The sequence below is a fragment of the Bombus affinis genome, unplaced genomic scaffold, assembly GCF_024516045.1.
Source record: "Bombus affinis isolate iyBomAffi1 unplaced genomic scaffold, iyBomAffi1.2 ctg00000167.1, whole genome shotgun sequence".
In the NCBI taxonomy this organism is placed as follows: domain Eukaryota; kingdom Metazoa; phylum Arthropoda; class Insecta; order Hymenoptera; family Apidae; genus Bombus; species Bombus affinis.
Window position 1 is genome coordinate 76251 of NW_026108880.1, and position 25462 is coordinate 101712.

Genomic DNA, 25462 nt, shown 5'->3' on the forward strand with positions numbered 1-25462 from the left:
TTTTCGAGCGAGGGCAGCGAGCGAGGGACGCATAAAGGTGTGTCACAAACCAACGGTTTGGCACATACGGACATTGAAATATACGCACCAGCCCGAGGAGCCGGAGGTCTTTATCCTATTGCCTACTGACAAAAGTTTACAGTTTGTGAATATTTCTACATAAATAGTACAATTTCCACATAGTAGAGTGCAATGTGATGTCCGAAATGGCTGACAAAATTAGGTTATAACACGTAATATATGCAGGCAATATAAGGTATATGTATAGCTTGGAAATTGTGACCGTTGCTCGCTCGCTCCTCTCGCTCGTAGAAATTTAGTCCAACCTCACTACCGATCCGACGCGTTCCCAAAATTGAAATAAGTTGCCTCCACACCGTATAACGAACGCAAGAGGGAATGGTTTTAGGTTAGGCTATAGTTTTCGAGCGAGCGCAGCGAGCGAGGGACGCATAAAGGTGTGTCACAAACCAACGGTTTGGCACATACGGACATTGAAATATACGCACCAGCCCGAGGAGCCGGAGGTCTTTATCCTACTGCCTACTGACAAAAGTTTACAGTTTGTGAATATTTTTACATAAATAGTACAATTGCCACATAGTAACAGTGCAATGTGATGTCCGAAATGGCTGACAAAATTGGGTAATAACACGAAATATATGCAAGGCAATATAAGGTATATGTATAGCTTGGAAATTGTGATCGTTGCTCGCTCGCTCCGCTCGCTCGTAAAAATTTAGCCCAACCTCACTATCGATCCGACACGTTCCCAAATCCGAAATAAGTCGCCTCATATCGTATAACGAATGCAAGAGGGAATGGTTTTAGGTTAGGCTATAGTTTTCGAGCGAGCGCAGCGAGCGAGGGACGCGTACAGGTGTGTCACAAACCAAAGGTTTGGCACATACGGACATTGAAATATACGCACCAGCCCGAGGAGCCGGAGGTCTTTATCCTACTGCCTACTGACAAAAGTTTACAGTTTGTGAATATTTTTACATAAATAGTACAATTGCCACATAGTACAGTGCAATGTGATGTCCGAAATGGCTGACAAAATTGGGTAATAACACGAAATATATGCAAGGCAATATAAGGTATATGTATAAGCTTGGAAATTGTGACCGCTGCTCGCTCGCTCCGCTCGCTCGTAGAAATTTAGTCCAACCTCACTACCGATCCGACGCGTTCCCAAATTTGAAAGAAGTTGCCTCCATATCCGTATAACGAATGCAAGGGGGAATGGTTTTGGGTGAGGCTACATTTTTCGAGCGAGCACGGCGAACAAGGGGACGCGTAAAGGTGTGTCACAATCTAACGGTTTGGCACATACGGACATTGAAATATGCACACCAGCCCGAAGAGCCGAAAGTCTTATCCTATTGCTACTGACAAATGTTTACAGTTTATGAATAGTTTTACATAAATAGTACTATTTCCACATAGTACAGTGCAATGTGATGTCCGAAATGGATGACAAAATTAGGTTATAACACGTAATATATGCAAGGCAATATAAGGTATATGTATAGCTTGGAAATTGTGACAGTTGCTCGCTCGCTCCGCTCGCTCGTAGAAATTTAGTCCAAACTCACTACCGATCCGACGCGTTCCCAAATTTGAAATAAGTTGCCTCCATATCGTATAAACGAATGCAAGAGGGAATGGTTTTAGGTTAGGCTATAGTTTTCGAGCGAGCGCAGCGGAAGCGAGGGACGCGTAAAGGTGTGTCACAAACCACGGTTTGGCACATACGGACATTGAAATATTCACACCAGCCCGAGGAGCCGGAAGTCTTTATCCTATTGCCTACTGACAAATGTTTACAGTTTATGAATAGTTTCACATAAATAGTACTATTTCCTCATAGTACAGTGCAATGAGATGTCCGAAATGGCTGACAAAATTAGGTAATAACACGAAATATATGCAAGGCAATAGAAAGTATATATATAGCATGGAAATTGTGATCGTTGCTCGCTCGCTCCGCTCGCTCGTAAAAATTTAGTCCAACCTCACTACCGATCCGACGCGTTCCCAAATTCGAAATATGGCTCCACCATATCGAATAATGAACGCAAGATGGATTAGTTTTAGGTTAGGCTATAGTATTCGAGCGAGCGCAGCGAGCGAGGGGACGCGTAAAGGTGCGTCACAAACCAACGGTTTGGCACATACGGACATTGAAATATTCGCACCAGCCCGATGAGCCGGAAGTCTTTATCGAATTGCCTACTGACAAATGTTTACAGTTTATGATTAGTTTCACATAAATAGTACTATTTCCACATAGTAAAGTGCAATGAGATGTCAGAAATGGGCTGACAAAATTAGGCAATAACACGAAATATATGCAAGGCAATATAAGGTATATGTATAGCTTGGAAATTGTCGCCGTTGCTCGCTCGCTCCGCTCGCTCGCAAAAATCTAGTCAACCTCACAACCGATCCGACACTTTCGCAAATTCGAAATATGGCTCCACCATATCGAATAATGAACACAAGATGGTTCGGTTTTAGGTTAGGCTATAGCTTTTCGAGCGAGCGCAGCGAGCGAGAGACGCGTAAGGTCTGTCACAAACCAACGGTTTTGTTACATACGGACATTGAAATATTCGCACCAGCCAGAGGAGCCGGAGTCCTTATCCTATTGCATACTGACAAATGTTTACAGTTTATGAACAGTTTCACATAAATAGTACTATTTCCACATAGTAATGTGCAATGAGATGTCAGTAATGCTGACAAAATTAGGTAATAACAACGAAATATATGCAAGGCAATAGAAGGTATATATATAGCTTGGAAATTGTGATCGTTGCTCGCTCGCTCGCTCGCTCGTAAAAATTTAGTCCAACCTCACTACCGATCCGACGCGTTCCCAAATTCGAAATAAGTCGCCTCCATATCGTATTACGAATGCAAGAGGGAATGGTTTTAGGTGAGGCTACTTGTTTTCGAGCGAGCACGGCGAGCAAGGGACGCGTAACGGTGTTCACAATCCAACGGTTTGGCAACATACGGACATTGAAATGTTCGCACCAGCCCGAGGAGCCGGAGGTCTTCATCCTATTGCCTACTGACAAATCTTTACAGTTTATGAATAGTTTTACATAAATAGTACTATTTCCACATAGTACAGTTCAATGTGATGTCCGAAATGGATGACAAAATTAGGTAATAAACGTAACATATGCAAGGCAATATAAGGTATATGTATAGTTTGGAAATTGTGATCGTTGCTCGCTCGCTCCGCTCGCTCGTAAAAATTTAGCCCAACCTCACTATCGATCCGACACGTTCCCAAATCCGAAATAAGTCGCCTCCATATCGTATAACGAATGCAAGAGGGAATGGTTTTAGGTTAGGCTATAGTTTTCGAGCGAGCGCAGCGAGCGAGGGACGCGTATAGGTGTGTCACAAACCAACGGTTTGGCACATACGGACATTGAAATATTCACGCCAGCCCGAGGAGCCGGAAGTCATTATCTTATTGCCTACTGACAAATGTTTACAGCTTATGAATAGTTTTACATAAATAGTACTATTTCCACATAGTACAGTGCAGTGTGTCGTCCGAAATTGCTGACAAAATTAGGTTATAACACGTAATATATGCAAGGCAATATAAGGTATATGTATAGTTTGGAAATTGTGAACGTTGCTCGCTCGCTCCTCTCGCTCGTAGAAATTTAGTCCAACCTCACTACCGATCCGACGCGTTCCCAAATTTGAAATAGGTTGCCTCCATACCGTATAACGAACGCAAGAGGGAATGGTTTTAGGTTAGGCTATAGTTTTCGAGCGAGGGCAGCGAGCGAGGGGACGCATAAAGGTGTGTCACAAACCAACGGTTTGGCACATACGGACATTGAAATATACGCCACCAGCCCGAGAGCCGGAGGTCTTTATCCTATTGCCTACTGACAAAAGTTTACAGTTTGTGAATATTTCTACATAAATAGTACAATTTCCACATAGTACAGTGCAATGTGATGTCCGAAATGGCTGACAAAATTAGGTTATAACACGTAATATATGCAAGGCAATATAAGGTATATGTATAGCTTGGAAATTGTGACCGTTGCTCGCTCGCTCCTCTCGCTCGTAGAAATTTAGTCCAACCTCACTACCGATCCGACGCGTTCCCAAAATTGAAATAAGTTGCCTCCACACCGTATAACGAACGCAAGAGGGAATGGTTTTAGGTTAGGCTATAGTTTTCGAGCGAGCGCAGCGAGCGAGGGACGCATAAAGGTGTGTCACAAACCAACGGTTTGGCACATACGGACATTGAAATATACGCACCAGCCCGAGGAGCCGGAGGTCTTTATCCTACTGCCTACTGACAAAAGTTTACAGTTTGTGAATATTTTTACATAAATAGTACAATTGCCACATAGTACAGTGCAATGTGATGTCCGAAATGGCTGACAAAATTGGGTAATAACACGAAATATATGCAAGGCAATATAAGGTATATGTATAGCTTGGAAATTGTGACCGCTGCTCGCTCGCTCCGCTCGCTCGTAGAAATTTAGTCCAACCTCACTACCGATCCGACGCGTTCCCAAATTTGAAATAAGTTGCCTCCATATCGTATAACGAATGCAAGGGGGAATGGTTTTGGGTGAGGCTACATTTTTCGAGCGAGCACGGCGAACAAGGGACGCGTAAAGGTGTGTCACAATCTAACGGTTTGGCACATACGGACATTGAAATATGCACACCAGCCCGAAGAGCCGAAAGTCTTTATCCTATTGCCTACTGACAAATGTTTACAGTTTATGAATAGTTTTACATAAATAGTACTATTTCCACATAGTACAGTGCAATGTGATGTCCGAAATGGATGACAAAATTAGGTTATAACACGTAATATATGCAAGGCAATATAAGGTATATGTATAGCTTGGAAATTGTGACAGTTGCTCGCTCGCTCCGCTCGCTCGTAGAAATTTAGTCCAAACTCACTACCGATCCGACGCGTTCCCAAATTTGAAATAAGTTGCCTCCATATCGTATAACGAATGCAAGAGGGAATGGTTTTAGGTTAGGCTATAGTTTTCGAGCGAGCGCAGCGAGCGAGGGACGCATAAAGGTGTGTCACAAACCAACGGTTTGGCACATACGGACATTGAAATATACGCACCAGCCCGAGGAGCCGGAGGTCTTTATCCTACTGCCTACTGACAAAAGTTTACAGTTTGTGAATATTTTTACATAAATAGTACAATTGCCACATAGTACAGTGCAATGTGATGTCCGAAATGGCTGACAAAATTGGGTAATAACACGAAATATATGCAAGGCAATATAAGGTATATGTATAGCTTGGAAATTGTGACCGCTGCTCGCTCGCTCCGCTCGCTCGTAGAAATTTAGTCCAACCTCACTACCGATCCGACGCGTTCCCAAATTTGAAATAAGTTGCCTCCATATCGTATAACGAATGCAAGGGGGAATGGTTTTGGGTGAGGCTACATTTTTCGAGCGAGCACGGCGAACAAGGGACGCGTAAAGGTGTGTCACAATCTAACGGTTTGGCACATACGGACATTGAAATATGCACACCAGCCCGAAGAGCCGAAAGTCTTTATCCTACTGCCTACTGACAAATGTTTACAGTTTATGAAGAGTTTTACATAAATAGTACTATTTCCACATAGTACAGTGCAATGTGATGTCCGAAATGGATGACAAAATTAGGTTATAACACGTAATATATGCAAGGCAATATAAGGTATATGTATAGCTTGGAAATTGTGACAGTTGCTCGCTCGCTCCGCTCGCTCGTAGAAATTTAGTCCAAACTCACTACCGATCCGACGCGTTCCCAAATTCGAAATAAGTTGCCTCCATAACGTATAACGAATGCAAGAGGGAATGGTTTTAGGTTAGGCTATAGTTTTCGAGCGAGCGCAGCGAGCGAGGGCGCGTAAAGGTGTGTCACAAACCAACGGTTTGGCACATACGGACATTGAAATATTCACACCAGCCCGAGGAGCCGGAAGTCTTTATCCTATTGCCTACTGACAAATGTTTACAGTTTATGAATAGTTTCACATAAATAGTACTATTTCCTCATAGTACAGTGCAATGAGATGTCCGAAATGGCTGACAAAATTAGGTAATAACACGAAATATATGCAAAGCAATATAAGGTATATGTATAGCATGGAAATTGTGACCGTTGCTCGCTCGCTCCGCTCGCTCGTAGAAATATAGTCCAACCTCACTACAGATCCGACGCGTTCCCAAATTCGAAATAAGTCGCCTCCATATCGTATAACGAATGCAAGAGGGAATGGTTTTATGTGCGGCTACATTTTTCGAGCGAGCGCAGCGAGCGAGGGACGCGTAAAGGTGCGTCACAAACCAACGGTTTGGCACATACGGACATTGAAATATTCGCACCAGCCCGAGGAGCCGGAGGTCTTCATCCTATTGCCTACTGACAAATCTTTACAGTTTATGAATAGTTTTACATAAATAGTACTATTTCCACATAGTACAGTTCAATGTGATGTCCGAAATGGATGACAAAATTAGGTAATAACACGTAATATATGCAAGGCAATATAAGGTATATGTATAGTTTGGAAATTGTGATCGTTGCTCGCTCGCTCCGCTCGCTCGTAAAAATTTAGCCCAACCTCACTATCGATCCGACACGTTCCCAAATCCGAAATAAGTCGCCTCCATATCGTATAACGAATGCAAGAGGGAATGGTTTTAGGTTAGGCTATAGTTTTCGAGCGAGCGCAGCGAGCGAGGGACGCGTACAGGTGTGTCACAAACCAAAGGTTTGGCACATACGGACATTGAAATATACGCACCAGCCCGAGGAGCCGGAGGTCTTTATCCTACTGCCTACTGACAAAAGTTTACAGTTTGTGAATATTTTTACATAAATAGTACAATTGCCACATAGTACAGTGCAATGTGATGTCCGAAATGGCTGACAAAATTGGGTAATAACACGAAATATATGCAAGGCAATATAAGGTATATGTATAGCTTGGAAATTGTGACCGCTGCTCGCTCGCTCCGCTCGCTCGTAGAAATTTAGTCCAACCTCACTACCGATCCGACGCGTTCCCAAATTTGAAATAAGTTGCCTCCATATCGTATAACGAATGCAAGGGGGAATGGTTTTGGGTGAGGCTACATTTTTCGAGCGAGCACGGCGAACAAGGGACGCGTAAAGGTGTGTCACAATCTAACGGTTTGGCACATACGGACATTGAAATATGCACACCAGCCCGAAGAGCCGAAAGTCTTTATCCTATTGCCTACTGACAAATGTTTACAGTTTATGAATAGTTTTACATAAATAGTACTATTTCCACATAGTACAGTGCAATGTGATGTCCGAAATGGATGACAAAATTAGTTTATAACACGTAATATATGCAAGGCAATATAAGGTATATGTATAGCTTGGAAATTGTGACAGTTGCTCGCTCGCTCCGCTCGCTCGTAGAAATTTAGTCCAAACTCACTACCGATCCGACGCGTTCCCAAATTTGAAATAAGTTGCCTCCATATCGTATAACGAATGCAAGAGGGAATGGTTTTAGGTTAGGCTATAGTTTTCGAGCGAGCGCAGCGAGCGAGGGACGCGTAAAGGTGTGTCACAAACCAACGGTTTGGCACATACGGACATTGAAATATTCACACCAGCCCGAGGAGCCGGAAGTCTTTATCCTATTGCCTACTGACAAATGTTTACAGTTTATGAATAGTTTCACATAAATAGTACTATTTCCTCATAGTACAGTGCAATGAGATGTCCGAAATGGCTGACAAAATTAGGTAATAACACGTAATATATGCAAGGCAATATAAGGTATATGTATAGTTTGGAAATTGTGATCGTTGCTCGCTCGCTCCGCTCGCTCGTAAAAATTTAGCCCAACCTCACTATCGATCCGACACGTTCCCAAATCCGAAATAAGTCGCCTCCATATAGTATAACGAATGCAAGAGGGAATGGTTTTAGGTTAGGCTAGAGTTTTCGAGCGAGCGTAGCGAGCGAGTGACGCGTACAGGTGTGTCACAAACCAACAGTTTGGCACATACGGACATTGAAATATTCACGCCAGCCCGAGGAGCCGGAAGTCATTATCTTATTGCCTACTGACAAATGTTTACAGTTTATCAATAATTTCACATAAATAGTACTATTTCCACATAGTACAGTGCAATGTGATGTCCGAAATGGCTGACAAAGGTAGGTAATAACACGAAATATATGCAAGGCAATATAAGGTATATGTATAGCTTGGAAACTGTGACCGTTGCTCGCTCGCTCCGCTCGCTCGTAGAAATTTAGTCCAACCTCACTATCGAACCGACGCGTTCCCAAATTCGAAATAAGTCGCCTAGATATCGTCTAACGAACGCAAGGGGGAATGGTTTTGGGTGAGGCTACATTTTTCGAGCGAGCACGGCGAACAAGGGACGCGTAAAGGTGTGTCACAATCTAACGGTTTGGCACATACGGACATTGAAATATTCCCACCAGCCCGAGGAGCCGGAAGTCTTTATCCTATTGCCTACTGACAAATGTTTACAGTTTATGAATAGTTTTACATAAATAGTACTATTTCCACATAGTACAGTGCAATGTGATGTCCGAAATGGCTGACAAAATTAGGTAATAACACGAAATATATGCAAGGCAATAGAAAGTATATATATAGCATGGAAATTGTGATCGTTGCTCGCTCGCTCCGCTCGCTCGTAAAAATTTAGTCCAACCTCACTACCGATACGACGCGTTCCCAAATTCGAAATATGGCTCCACCATATCGAATAATGAACGCAAGATGGATTAGTTTTAGGTTAGGCTATAGTATTCGAGCGAGCGCAGCGAGCGAGGGACGCGTAAAGGTGCGTCACAAACCAACGGTTTGGCACATACGGACATTGAAATATTCGCACCAGCCCGAGGAGCCGGAGGTCTTTATCCTATTGCCTACTGACAAATCTTTACAGTTTACGAATAGTTTTACATAAATAGTACTATTTCCACATAGTACAGTGCAATGTGATGTCCGAAATGGCTGACAAAATTAGGTAATAACACGAAATATATGCAAGGCAATAGAAAGTATATATATAGCATGGAAATTGTGATCGTTGCTCGCTCGCTCCGCTCGCTCGTAAAAATTTAGTCCAACCTCACTACCGATCCGACGCGTTCCCAAATTCGAAATATGGCTCCACCATATCGAATAATGAACGCAAGATGGATTAGTTTTAGGTTAGGCTATAGTATTCGAGCGAGCGCAGCGAGCGAGGGACGCGTAAAGGTGCGTCACAAACCAACGGTTTGGCACATACGGACATTGAAATATTCGCACCAGCCCGAGGAGCCGGAAGTCCTTATCCTATTGCATACTGACAAATGTTTACAGTTTATGAACAGTTTCACATAAATAGTACTATTTCCACATAGTAATGTGCAATGAGATGTCAGTAATGGCTGACAAAATTAGGTAATAACACGAAATATATGCAAGGCAATAGAAGGTATATATATAGCTTGGAAATTGTGATCGTTGCTCGCTCGCTCCGCTCGCTCGTAGAAATTTAGTCCAACCTCACTACCGATCCGACGCGTTCCCAAAATTGAAATAAGTTGCCTCCACACCGTATAGCGAACGCAAGAGGGAATGGTTTTAGGTTAGGCTATAGTTTTCGAGCGAGCGCAGCGAGCGAGGGACGCATAAAGGTGTGTCACAAACCAACGGTTTGGCACATACGGACATTGAAATATACGCACCAGCCCGAGGAGCCGGAGGTCTTTATCCTACTGCCTACTGACAAAAGTTTACAGTTTGTGAATATTTTTACATAAATAGTACAATTGCCACATAGTACAGTGCAATGTGATGTCCGAAATGGCTGACAAAATTGGGTAATAACACGAAATATATGCAAGGCAATATAAGGTATATGTATAGCTTGGAAATTGTGACCGCTGCTCGCTCGCTCCGCTCGCTCGTAGAAATTTAGTCCAACCTCACTACCGATCCGACGCGTTCCCAAATTTGAAATAAGTTGCCTCCATATCGTATAACGAATGCAAGGGGGAATGGTTTTGGGTGAGGCTACATTTTTCGAGCGAGCACGGCGAACAAGGGACGCGTAAAGGTGTGTCACAATCTAACGGTTTGGCACATACGGACATTGAAATATGCACACCAGCCCGAAGAGCCGAAAGTCTTTATCCTATTGCCTACTGACAAATGTTTACAGTTTATGAATAGTTTTACATAAATAGTACTATTTCCACATAGTACAGTGCAATGTGATGTCCGAAATGGATGACAAAATTAGGTTATAACACGTAATATATGCAAGGCAATATAAGGTATATGTATAGCTTGGAAATTGTGACAGTTGCTCGCTCGCTCCGCTCGCTCGTAGAAATTTAGTCCAAACTCACTACCGATCCGACGCGTTCCCAAATTTGAAATAAGTTGCCTCCATATCGTATAACGAATGCAAGAGGGAATGGTTTTAGGTTAGGCTATAGTTTTCGAGCGAGCGCAGCGAGCGAGGGACGCGTAAAGGTGTGTCACAAACCAACGGTTTGGCACATACGGACATTGAAATATTCACACCAGCCCGAGGAGCCGGAAGTCTTTATCCTATTGCCTACTGACAAATGTTTACAGTTTATGAATAGTTTCACATAAATAGTACTATTTCCTCATAGTACAGTGCAATGAGATGTCCGAAATGGCTGACAAAATTAGGTAATAACACGAAATATATGCAAAGCAATATAAGGTATATGTATAGCATGGAAATTGTGACCGTTGCTCGCTCGCTCCGCTCGCTCGTAGAAATATAGTCCAACCTCACTACAGATCCGACGCGTTCCCAAATTCGAAATAAGTCGCCTCCATATCGTATAACGAATGCAAGAGGGAATGGTTTTAGGTGAGGCTACATTTTTCGTGCGAGCACGGCGAGCAAGGGACGCGTAACGGTGTGTCACAATCCAACGGTTTGGCACATACGGACATTGAAATGTTCGCACCAGCCCGAGGAGCCGGAGGTCTTCATCCTATTGCCTACTGACAAAAGTTTACAGTTTATCAATAGTTTCACATTAATAGTACTATTTCCACATAGTACAGTGCAATGTGATGTCCGAAATGGCTGACAAAGGTAGGTAATAACACGAAATATATGCAAGGCAATATAAGGTATATGTATAGCTTGGAAATTGTGACCGTTGCTCGCTCGCTCCGCTCGCTCGTAGAAATTTAGTCCAACCTCACTACCGATCCGTCGCGTTCCCAAATTCGAAATAAGTCGCCTCCATATCGTATTACGAATGCAAGAGGGAATGGTTTTAGGTGAGGCTACATTTTTCGAGCGAGCACGGCGAGCAAGGGACGCGTAACGGTGTGTCACAATCCAACGGTTTGGCACATACGGACATTGAAATGTTCGCACCAGCCCGAGGAGCCGGAGGTCTTCATCCTACTGCCTACTGACAAATCTTTACAGTTTATGAACAGTTTTACATAAATAGTACTATTTCCACATAGTACAGTGCAATGTGATGTCCGAAATGGATGACAAAATTAGGTAATAACACGTAATATATGCAAGGCAATATAAGGTATATGTATAGTTTGGAAATTGTGATCGTTGCTCGCTCGCTCCGCTCGCTCGTAAGAATTTAGCCCAACCTCACTATCGATCCGACACGTTCCCAAATCCGAAATAAGTCGCCTCCATATAGTATAACGAATGCAAGAGGGAATGGTTTTGGGTGAGGCTACATTTTTCGAGCGAGCACGGCGAACAAGGGACGCGTAAATGTGTGTCACAATCTAACGGTTTGGCACATACGGACATTGAAATATTCACGCCAGCCCGAGGAGCCGGAAGTCATTATCTTATTGCCTACTGACAAATGTTTACAGTTTATCAATAATTTCACATAAATAGTACTATTTCCACATAGTACAGTGCAATGTGATGTCCGAAATGGCTGACAAAGGTAGGTAATAACACGAAATATATGCAAGGCAATATAAGGTATATGTATAGCTTGGAAACTGTGACCGTTGCTCGCTCGCTCCGCTCGCTCGTAGAAATTTAGTCCAACCTCACTATCGAACCGACGCGTTCCCAAATTCGAAATAAGTCGCCTAGATATCGTCTAACGAACGCAAGGGGGAATGGTTTTGGGTGAGGCTACATTTTTCGAGCGAGCACGGCGAACAAGGGACGCGTAAAGGTGTGTCACAATCTAACGGTTTGGCACATACGGACATTGAAATATTCCCACCAGCCCGAGGAGCCGGAAGTCTTTATCCTATTGCCTACTGACAAATGTTTACAGTTTATGAATAGTTTTACATAAATAGTACTATTTCCACATAGTACAGTGCAATGTGATGTCCGAAATGGCTGACAAAATTAGGTAATAACACGAAATATATGCAAGGTAATAGAAAGTATATATATAGCATGGAAATTGTGATCGTTGCTCGCTCGCTCCGCTCGCTCGTAAAAATTTAGTCCAACCTCACTACCGATACGACGCGTTCCCAAATTCGAAATATGGCTCCACCATATCGAATAATGAACGCTAGATGGATTAGTTTTAGGTTAGGCTATAGTATTCGAGCGAGCGCAGCGAGCGAGGGACGCGTAAAGGTGCGTCACAAACCAACGGTTTGGCACATACGGACATTGAAATATTCGCACCAGCCCGAGGAGCCGGAGGTCTTTATCCTATTGCCTACTGACAAATCTTTACAGTTTACGAATAGTTTTACATAAATAGTACTATTTCCACATAGTACAGTGCAATGTGATGTCCGAAATGGCTGACAAAATTAGGTAATAACACGAAATATATGCAAGGCAATAGAAAGTATATATATAGCATGGAAATTGTGATCGTTGCTCGCTCGCTCCGCTCGCTCGTAAAAATTTAGTCCAACCTCACTACCGATCCGACGCGTTCCCAAATTCGAAATATGGCTCCACCATATCGAATAATGAACGCAAGATGGATTAGTTTTAGGTTAGGCTATAGTATTCGAGCGAGCGCAGCGAGCGAGGGACGCGTAAAGGTGCGTCACAAACCAACGGTTTGGCACATACGGACATTGAAATATTCGCACCAGCCCGAGGAGCCGGAAGTCCTTATCCTATTGCATACTGACAAATGTTTACAGTTTATGAACAGTTTCACATAAATAGTACTATTTCCACATAGTAATGTGCAATGAGATGTCAGTAATGGCTGACAAAATTAGGTAATAACACGAAATATATGCAAGGCAATAGAAGGTATATATATAGCTTGGAAATTGTGATCGTTGCTCGCTCGCTCCGCTCGCTCGTAAAAATTTAGTCCAACCTCACTACCGATCCGACGCGTTCCCAAATTCGAAATAAGTCGCCTCCATATCGTATTACGAATGCAAGAGGGAATGGTTTTAGGTGAGGCTACATTTTTCGAGCGAGCACGGCGAGCAAGGGACGCGTAACGGTGTGTCACAATCCAACGGTTTGGCACATACGGACATTGAAATGTTCGCACCAGCCCGAGGAGCCGGAGGTCTTCATCCTATTGCCTACTGACAAATCTTTACAGTTTATGAATAGTTTTACATAAATAGTACTATTTCCACATAGTACAGTTCAATGTGATGTCCGAAATGGATGACAAAATTAGGTAATAACACGTAACATATGCAAGGCAATATAAGGTATATGTATAGTTTGGAAATTGTGATCGTTGCTCGCTCGCTCCGCTCGCTCGTAAAAATTTAGTCCAACCTCACTACCGATCCGACGCGTTCCCAAATTTGAAATAGGTTGCCTCCATACCGTATAACGAACGCAAGAGGGAATGGTTTTAGGTTAGGCTATAGTTTTCGAGCGAGGGCAGCGAGCGAGGGACGCATAAAGGTGTGTCACAAACCAACGGTTTGGCACATACGGACATTGAAATATACGCACCAGCCCGAGGAGCCGGAGGTCTTTATCCTATTGCCTACTGACAAAAGTTTACAGTTTGTGAATATTTCTACATAAATAGTACAATTTCCACATAGTACAGTGCAATGTGATGTCCGAAATGGCTGACAAAATTAGGTTATAACACGTAATATATGCAAGGCAATATAAGGTATATGTATAGCTTGGAAATTGTGACCGTTGCTCGCTCGCTCCTCTCGCTCGTAGAAATTTAGTCCAACCTCACTACCGATCCGACGAGTTCCCAAAATTGAAATAAGTTTCCTCCACACCGTATAGCGAACGCAAGAGGGAATGGTTTTAGGTTAGGCTATAGTTTTCGAGCGAGCGCAGCGAGCGAGGGACGCATAAAGGTGTGTCACAAACCAACGGTTTGGCACATACGGACATTGAAATATACGCACCAGCCCGAGGAGCCGGAGGTCTTTATCCTACTGCCTACTGACAAAAGTTTACAGTTTGTGAATATTTTTACATAAATAGTACAATTGCCTCATAGTACAGTGCAATGAGATGTCCGAAATGGCTGACAAAATTAGGTAATAACACGAAATATATGCAAAGCAATATAAGGTATATGTATAGCATGGAAATTGTGACCGTTGCTCGCTCGCTCCGCTCGCTCGTAGAAATATAGTCCAACCTCACTACAGATCCGACGCGTTCCCAAATTCGAAATAAGTCGCCTCCATATCGTATAACGAATGCAAGAGGGAATGGTTTTAGGTGAGGCTACATTTTTCGTGCGAGCACGGCGAGCAAGGGACGCGTAACGGTGTGTCACAATCCAACGGTTTGGCACATACGGACATTGAAATGTTCGCACCAGCCCGAGGAGCCGGAGGTCTTCATCCTATTGCCTACTGACAAAAGTTTACAGTTTATCAATAGTTTCACATAAATAGTACTATTTCCACATAGTACAGTGCAATGTGATGTCCGAAATGGCTGACAAAGGTAGGTAATAACACGAAATATATGCAAGGCAATATAAGGTATATGTATAGCTTGGAAATTGTGACCGTTGCTCGCTCGCTCCGCTCGCTCGTAGAAATTTAGTCCAACCTCACTACCGATCCGACGCGTTCCCAAATTCGAAATAAGTCGCCTCCATATCGTATTACGAATGCAAGAGGGAATGGTTTTAGGTGAGGCTACATTTTTCGAGCGAGCACGGCGAGCAAGGGACGCGTAACGGTGTGTCACAATCCAACGGTTTGGCACATACGGACATTGAAATGTTCGCACCAGCCCGAGGAGCCGGAGGTCTTCATCCTATTGCCTACTGACAAATCTTTACAGTTTATGAACAGTTTTACATAAATAGTACTATTTCCACATAGTACAGTGCAATGTGATGTCCGAAATGGATGACAAAATTAGGTAATAACACGTAATATATGCAAGGCAATATAAGGTATATGTATAGTTTGGAAATTGTGATCGTTGCTCGCTCGCTCCGCTCGCTCGTAAGAATTTAGCCCAACCTCACTATCGATCCGACACGTTCCCAAATCCGAAATAAGTCGCCTCCATATAGTATAACGAATGCAAGAGGGAATGGTTTTGGGTGAGGCTACATTTTTCGAGCGAGCACGGCGAACAAGGGACGCGTAAATGTGTGTCACAATCTAACGGTTTGGCACATACGGACTGTTACGCCGCGCAACACATCTGCATTCCATCCCGCGCGGCGCGACAGCCAACGGTCTACGTGCCGTCCTTCGAACCCTCCACAGGCCTAAGGACCCACCATAAAGTCGAAATTCTAACTGCATTGTTCGCACACATGGTTTAAGTCAATCTGTTTGCCAGAAAGGACTTTCTAATTCCAGAAGTGTTTTCAGCTGGTTTTTTAGATGGGTCCTTGGGTTTATTACGTACTCTTAAGAATTGCGGAGAAAGCAGGTAGTGGCCTAACGAAAAAAGCGGAGATCTCCCTAACGGAAAACCCGAGTCTCCCCATAAACAATGTCGCCTAGGACCCAAGTTAGTGGGAGGCTTCTTCCTCCTATCTTCCTTCCCAACATTGGTCACAACCAATCAGCATCGCGGATCATTGCCCTCACTTTCCTAACTGAAAATGTAAGCAACGAATCCGCGTTCTTCGTTCAAAGGGCACACCCATACCAAGCTTTCCTCCGCATTCACATTAGAATAAACCTTGAGAGTTTGATCGTCTCTCACGGTGCCCAGAGTTCCTGCATTTCCTACAACTCTCACCGTTCCTGTATCTTGCTGAGTTCCATCATCATTCCTCAAGGTGCCTACACGGTCTAGAGTCTTCTAAGGCTCTCACTTATCCAGAACTCCGACAGTTCCTATAACTCTCAAGGGCCTAGAGCGCCTAAAGCTCCCCTTCTCTCCTCCAAGACTAACCCTTCTCTCGTTATCTGTATCTTAATCAACGGCGTTACTACTTTGTGTGATTGTATAAAGTGTTGGAAATATACATTATTATAACTCTGACTCCCAGTGTTATACCGCATTAACCACCCCGATTATCCTAACCGAAATACGGGGATCGAACTATTCGTGGTGTCGATTATTCTAATCGTAACGGGAATTTACGACTCCCGTTGACGCGTATTCTAACGACCGCGTCTCCCCGCGATAGCTCGATTAAACATGGTCCTTCGAGCCGGATACTGTGTCAAGTGAAAAGTGCACGCCAGTGACACCCACTCTCATACAGTGCCACGTGAATCCAACACAACCAGCAGCGAAAGCGTTACCACCCCAGCGAGGTCAGTAACGTAAAAGGTCGTCACCTTTGAAGAGGTATAATTCGGTGGTTGAAACGCAACCACACAGCCTCCTGCCACAAAGTGGACAATCGCCAACAGAAGTAAGTTCAAACGATTTCATTATCAATTACATAAAAAATAATGGCAACCGGAAACGAACTTGCCGCCTTGCGTCGACGCCGGAGCTACTATATCGCCCAGTTTACACGCCTCGAAAAAAAACTCGACGACATTGAACAATCAGGCTGTCCGGAAGAGATCGACTTGCTTCAAATTAAAGAACGTCTAGAAACCGTCGAGAAGGAACTCCGTGCATTGCAACACCAGATCGTAACTTTAGACGAGGGAGAGATCGCGCGCGGCAGTGAGCTAGCGGAAGAATACGAAAGACTGCAAATCCGAGTAGCCAAACAATTAATCAATATACGACGAAGTATACCGTCACAATCGACAAGCGGCGAATCAGCCGTCGGCCGCGAGTCCGCGTCGCTTAAACTCCCGGAAGAACAAACGCGCGGTCTCGAGATCAGAGAACAGTATAACGATATATGCGATCGGCTAAGACGTAACCAACGTACAGCACGACAACCCCGGTCATCGAGACCGGCACACAATGGATCAGCCACTGGTATCAAATTGCCGCGAAATGCTTTGAATCAGCCAACCTCTCACAATCCACTGGACCGGAAGGAAGTGAATCCCATCCAGGACAACAAGGATCAACCTCCGCCGACGGAAACCATCGCAGTAACTCGAACGCCGATCCCGTCGCATACCACGCGGAGCTCACCGCGTGATACTCACAACATGTCAACTGTCCGCGATCTGACGACCACGTTCGCAGCGTCAGCATCGCAATCATCTGATTCGACGTTACACAACGTCTTGAATCAATCAAGCACTCAAGATCCTCTGGACCGAAAGGAGCTGAATCTCTTCCAAGACGACAACGGTCGTACTCCTCCGACGGAAGGCACCGCCTCAACTCCAGCGCCGATCCCGTCGCATACCACGCGGAGCTCACCGCGTGACATTCGCACCATATCAACTACCCGCGATCTGACAACCACGTTCGCAGCGTCAGCATCGCAATCATCTGATTCGACGTTACACAACGTCTTGAATCAATCAATCGCTCGAGACCCTCTGGACCGGAAGGGACCGACTCTCATCCAAGACGACAACGGTCGTATTCCGCCAACGGAATCCATCGCATCCACTCAAACGGCGATTCCGTCGCATACCACGCTGAGCTTACCGCGTGACACTCATAATGTGTCACCCACACGCGATCTGACGACAACCACGTTCCCATCGTCAGCATCGCAACCGTCTGATTCAACTACACAAAATGTCTCGAATCTGCCGAATGCTCCAGATCTGCAAGACCGGAAGGAACTGAATCACGTCCAGGACAAAAACGTTTATACTCCGCCAACGGAGAACATCACCTTACATGTTACACCGGACATGGACATCATATCGGAGAGTCTTTCTCCACAACCTAACGTGACGAATTCTCCATCGCCATGGCCGCGAGGAGCCACGCCTGCGAGTAACTCAAATCGGGATAATCTCCACGTTATTACCACCATGACTAATCAGTTAATTGTCAGTAGTTTTCAGAACGCGCCAGCTGATGTCAACACTTGTCCACTAAGCCCACAGAGCACTACGTGGGACAAATCTCTGATTCTGTCTCTTGCGGATTGTTGGACCACGCCGGTACAACTACCAGCCATCAGCGAGAAGGCGCGATCCGGATGGGTCTACGGGGGGAGCCTCGTCCCTCAATCAACCATGACCTCCTCCACGCTTCCTCAGCCGAAACAGCAACGAGGATGTCCAAATGACATGCAATACTTTCACGAATCTGATGTTGCAGAGATACCATACAAGAAAGGCGAAATCTGCTCCAGGTCTTACTACGATACAAGCCACGACATGTGGGACAAGATAGCACAATTGGGGCAAATCATCGGGGGGAGCTCAGTCCCCCAATCAAACACACAACTCTGCGGCGTGTTCGAATCTATACCATGCATCACCGGAGTTTCATTCAACGACACCTTCTGGGGCAAACTATTCAAGGACACCTCATGGGCCGAGGTGTTCCACGACACTGCATGGGCCGAACTGTTTCACGATACATCCTGGATCGTGAAATTCAACGGCCCCTTAACGCAACGGCGAACCAGACACCAGGACAGACGGGTGTCCTCTACGCAACGGCTTTTCGGTCGTATCATCGAGTTCACCCTGGCGACGACGGCCTCGTCAGGACAACTACGAACATCGAAGAAGCCGGATGAAAAACGCATCTCCATGCAGATATTATCTACCGTTGGGAAATCGGCGAGATGTATAACGACATCTCCAGGGCTGAGGTGTTCTACGATACATCATAAGCCGAGCTCTTCACGACATTTCTGGATCCGTAAACTTCAGTGGCAACTTTCTCGGCAATGCCAAGAACCACAGCGGTCCAGACTACAAGGCAGTCAACGGTCCTTCGACGCAGCGGCGAAGCAGTCTCCAGGACAGACAAATATCCTCAGCGCAGCGGCCTTTCGGCCGTATCATCAAATCCCTCCTGGCGACCACTACATTCTCTGGACGGCCACAGTTCACAGGACAGCAACAATCAACAAGGAGGCGGATGGAAAATTTAATTCATTTTATCTCGACAGATTTTTGATCGGTGCCCTCTCAACGGGGGGAGGATGTTACGCCGCGCAACACATCTGCATTCCATCCCGCGCGGCGCGACAGCCAACGGTCTACGTGCCGTCCTTCGAACCCTCCACAGGCCTAAGGACCCACCATAAAGTCGAAATTCTAACTGCATTGTTCGCACACATGGTTTAAGTCAATCTGTTTGCCAGAAAGGACTTTCTAATTCCAGAAGTGTTTTCAGCTGGTTTTTTAGATGGGTCCTTGGGTTTATTACGTACTCTTAAGAATTGCGGAGAAAGCAGGTAGTGGCCTAACGAAAAAAGCGGAGATCTCCCTAACGGAAAACCCGAGTCTCCCCATAAACAATGTCGCCTAGGACCCAAGTTAGTGGGAGGCTTCTTCCTCCTATCTTCCTTCCCAACATTGGTCACAACCAATCAGCATCGCGGATCATTGCCCTCACTTTCCTAACTGAAAATGTAAGCAACGAATCCGCGTTCTTCGTTCAAAGGGCACACCCATACCAAGCTTTCCTCCGCATTCACATTAGAATAAACCTTGAGAGTTTGATCGTCTCTCACGGTGCCCAGAGTTCCTGCATTTCCTACAACTCTCACCGTTCCTGTATCTTGCTGAGTTCCATCATCATTCCTCAAGGTGCCTACACGGTCTAGAGTCTTCTAAGGCTCTCACTTATCCAGAACTCCGACAGTTCCTATAACTCTCAAGGGCCTAGAGCGCCTAAAGCTCCCCTTCTCTCCTCCAAGACTAACCCTTCTCTCGTTATCTGTATCTTAATCAACGGCGTTACTACTTTGTGTGATTGTATAAAGTGTTGGAAATATACATTATTATAACTCTGACTCCCAGTGTTATACCGCATTAACCACCCCGATTATCCTAACCGAAATACGGGGATCGAACTATTCGTGGTGTCGATTATTCTAATCGTAACGGGAATTTACGACTCCCGTTGACGCGTATTCTAACGACCGCGTCTCCCCGCGATAGCTCGATTAAACACGGACATTGAAATATTCACACCAGCCCGAGGAGCCGGAAGTCTTTATCCTATTGCCTACTGACAAATGTTTACAGTTTATGAATAGTTTTACATAAATAGTACTATTTCCACATAGTACAGTGCAATGTGATGTCCGAAATGGCTGACAAAATTAGGTAATAACACGAAATATATGCAAGGCAATAGAAAGTATATATATAGCATGGAAATTGTGATCGTTGCTCGCTCGCTCCGCTCGCTCGTAAAAATTTAGTCCAACCTCACTACCGATCCGACGCGTTCCCAAATTCGAAATATGGCTCCACCATATCGAATAATGAACGCAAGATGGATTAGTTTTAGGTTAGGCTATAGTATTCGAGCGAGCGCAGCGAGCGAGAGACGCGTAAAGGTCTGTCACAAACCAACGGTTTTGTTACATACGGACATTGAAATATTCGCACCAGCCCGAGGAGCCGGAGGTCTTTATCCTATTGCCTACTGACAAATCTTTACAGTTTACGAATAGTTTTACATAAATAGTACTATTTCCACATAGTACAGTGCAATGTGATGTCCGAAATGGCTGACAAAATTAGGTAATAACACGAAATATATGCAAGGCAATAGAAAGTATATATATAGCATGGAAATTGTGATCGTTGCTCGCTCGCTCCGCTCGCTCGTAAAAATTTAGTCCAACCTCACTACCGATCCGACGCGTTCCCAAATTCGAAATATGGCTCCACCATATCGAATAATGAACGCAAGATGGATTAGTTTTAGGTTAGGCTATAGTATTCGAGCGAGCGCAGCGAGCGAGGGACGCGTAAAGGTGCGTCACAAACCAACGGTTTGGCACATACGGACATTGAAATATTCGCACCAGCCCGAGGAGCCGGAAGTCCTTATCCTATTGCATACTGACAAATGTTTACAGTTTATGAACAGTTTCACATAAATAGTACTATTTCCACATAGTAATGTGCAATGAGATGTCAGTAATGGCTGACAAAATTAGGTAATAACACGAAATATATGCAAGGCAATAGAAGGTATATATATAGCTTGGAAATTGTGATCGTTGCTCGCTCGCTCCGCTCGCTCGTAAAAATTTAGTCCAACCTCACTACCGATCCGAAGCGTTCCCAAATTCGAAATAAGTCGCCTCCATATCGTATTACGAATGCAAGAGGGAATGGTTTTAGGTGAGGCTACATTTTTCGAGCGAGCACGGCGAGCAAGGGACGCGTAACGGTGTGTCACAATCCAACGGTTTGGCACATACGGACATTGAAATGTTCGCACCAGCCCGAGGAGCCGGAGGTCTTCATCCTATTGCCTACTGACAAATCTTTACAGTTTATGAATAGTTTTACATAAATAGTACTATTTCCACATAGTACAGTTCAATGTGATGTCCGAAATGGATGACAAAATTAGGTAATAACACGTAACATATGCAAGGCAATATAAGGTATATGTATAGTTTGGAAATTGTGATCGTTGCTCGCTCGCTCCGCTCGCTCGTAAAAATTTAGCCCAACCTCACTATCGATCCGACACGTTCCCAAATCCGAAATAAGTCGCCTCCATATCGTATAACGAATGCAAGAGGGAATGGTTTTAGGTTAGGCTATAGTTTTCGAGCGAGCGCAGCGAGCGAGGGACGCGTACAGGTGTGTCACAAACCAGCGGTTTGGCACATACGGACATTGAAATATTCACGCCAGCCCGAGGAGCCGGAAGTCATTATCTTATTGCCTACTGACAAATGTTTACAGTTTATGAATAGTTTTACATAAATAGTACTATTTCCACATAGTACAGTGCAGTGTGTCGTCCGAAATTGCTGACAAAATTAGGTTATAACACGTAATATATGCAAGGCAATATAAGGTATATGTATAGTTTGGAAATTGTGAACGTTGCTCGCTCGCTTCTCTCGCTCGTAGAAATTTAGTCCAACCTCACTACCGATCCGACGCGTTCCCAAATTTGAAATAGGTTGCCTCCATACCGTATAACGAACGCAAGAGGGAATGGTTTTAGGTTAGGCTATAGTTTTCGAGCGAGGGCAGCGAGCGAGGGACGCATAAAGGTGTGTCACAAACCAACGGTTTGGCACATACGGACATTGAAATATACGCACCAGCCCGAGGAGCCGGAGGTCTTTATCCTATTGCCTACTGACAAAAGTTTACAGTTTGTGAATATTTCTACATAAATAGTACAATTTCCACATAGTACAGTGCAATGTGATGTCCGAAATGGCTGACAAAATTAGGTTATAACACGTAATATATGCAAGGCAATATAAGGTATATGTATAGCTTGGAAATTGTGACCGCTGCTCGCTCGCTCCGCTCGCTCGTAGAAATTTAGTCCAACCTCACTACCGATCCGACGCGTTCCCAAATTTGAAATAAGTTGCCTCCATATCGTATAACGAATGCAAGGGGGAATGGTTTTGGGTGAGGCTACATTTTTCGAGCGAGCACGGCGAACAAGGGACGCGTAAAGGTGTGTCACAATCTAACGGTTTGGCACACACGGACATTGAAATATGCACACCAGCCCGAAGAGCCGAAAGTCTTTATCCTATTGCCTACTGACAAATGTTTCCAGTTTATGAATAGTTTTACATAAATAGTACTATTTCCACATAGTACAGTGCAATGTGATGTCCGAAATGGATGACAAAATTAGGTTATAACACGTAATATATGCAAGGCAATATAAGGTATATGTATAGCTTGGAAATTGTGACAGTTGCTCGCTCGCTCCGCTCGCTCGTAGAAATTTAGTCCAAACTCACTACCGATCCGACGCGTTCCCAAATTTGAAATAAGTCGCCTCCATATCGTATAACGAATGCAAGAGGGAATGGTTTTAGGTTAGGCTATAGTTTTCGAGCGAGCGCAGCGAGCGAGGGACGCGTAAAGGTGTGTCACAATCCAACGGTTTGGCACATACGGACATTGAAATGTTCGCACCAGCCCGAGGAGCCGGAGGTCTTCATCCTATTGCCTACTGACAAAAGTTTACAGTTTATCAATAGTTTCACATAAATAGTACTATTTCCACATAGTACAGTGCAATGTGATGTCCGAAATGGCTGACAAATGTAGGTAATAACACGAAATATATGCAAGGCAATATAAGGTATATGTATAGCTTGGAAATTGTGACCGTTGCTCGCTCGCTCCGCTCGCTCGTAGAAATTTAGTCCAACCTCACTACCGATCCGACGCGTTCCCAAATTCGAAATAAGTCGCCTCCATATCGTATTACGAATGCAAGAGGGAATGGTTTTAGGTGAGGCTACATTTTTCGAGCGAGCACGGCGAGCAAGGGACGCGTAACGGTGTGTCACAATCCAACGGTTTGGCACATACGGACATTGAAATGTTCGCACCAGCCCGAGGAGCCGGAGGTCTTCATCCTATTGCCTACTGACAAATCTTTACAGTTTATGAATAGTTTTACATAAATAGTACTATTTCCACATAGTACAGTTCAATGTGATGTCCGAAATGGATGACAAAATTAGGTAATAACACGTAACATATGCAAGGCAATATAAGGTATATGTATAGTTTGGAAATTGTGATCGTTGCTCGCTCGCTCCGCTCGCTCGTAAAAATTTAGCCCAACCTCACTATCGATCCGACACGTTCCCAAATCCGAAATAAGTCGCCTCCATATCGTATAACGAATGCAAGAGGGAATGGTTTTAGGTTAGGCTATAGTTTTCGAGCGAGCGCAGCGAGCGAGGGACGCGTACAGGTGTGTCACAAACCAGCGGTTTGGCACATACGGACATTGAAATATTCACGCCAGCCCGAGGAGCCGGAAGTCATTATCTTATTGCCTACTGACAAATGTTTCCAGTTTATGAATAGTTTTACATAAATAGTACTATTTCCACATAGTACAGTGCAATGTGATGTCCGAAATGGATGACAAAATTAGGTTATAACACGTAATATATGCAAGGCAATATAAGGTATATGTATAGCTTGGAAATTGTGACAGTTGCTCGCTCGCTCCGCTCGCTCGTAGAAATTTAGTCCAAACTCACTACCGATCCGACGCGTTCCCAAATTTGAAATAAGTCGCCTCCATATCGTATAACGAATGCAAGAGGGAATGGTTTTAGGTTAGGCTATAGTTTTCGAGCGAGCGCAGCGAGCGAGGGACGCGTAAAGGTGTGTCACAATCCAACGGTTTGGCACATACGGACATTGAAATGTTCGCACCAGCCCGAGGAGCCGGAGGTCTTCATCCTATTGCCTACTGACAAAAGTTTACAGTTTATCAATAGTTTCACATAAATAGTACTATTTCCACATAGTACAGTGCAATGTGATGTCCGAAATGGCTGACAAATGTAGGTAATAACACGAAATATGTGCAAGGCAATATAAGGTATATGTATAGCTTGGAAATTGTGACCGTTGCTCGCTCGCTCCGCTCGCTCGTAGAAATTTAGTCCAACCTCACTACCGATCCGACGCGTTCCCAAATTCGAAATAAGTCGCCTCCATATCGTATTACGAATGCAAGAGGGAATGGTTTTAGGTGAGGCTACATTTTTCGAGCGAGCACGGCGAGCAAGGGACGCGTAACGGTGTGTCACAATCCAACGGTTTGGCACATACGGACATTGAAATGTTCGCACCAGCCCGAGGAGCCGGAGGTCTTCATCCTATTGCCTACTGACAAATCTTTACAGTTTATGAATAGTTTTACATAAATAGTACTATTTCCACATAGTACAGTTCAATGTGATGTCCGAAATGGATGACAAAATTAGGTAATAACACGTAACATATGCAAGGCAATATAAGGTATATGTATAGTTTGGAAATTGTGATCGTTGCTCGCTCGCTCCGCTCGCTCGTAAAAATTTAGCCCAACCTCACTATCGATCCGACACGTTCCCAAATCCGAAATAAGTCGCCTCCATATCGTATAACGAATGCAAGAGGGAATGGTT

General features: G+C 44.4%; 1 long non-coding RNA gene across 1 annotated transcript in view; it reads left to right on the forward strand.

Annotated features, from left to right (window-relative positions):
- The window catches only part of LOC126927611 (uncharacterized), a 206157-nt gene that overhangs the window by 45503 nt on the left and 135192 nt on the right, over positions 1-25462 (forward strand). Inside the window, exon 2 of the long non-coding RNA XR_007715694.1 lies at positions 605-679. This is a non-coding gene — a long non-coding RNA (uncharacterized LOC126927611). The remainder of the gene's footprint in view (positions 1-604; positions 680-25462) is intronic.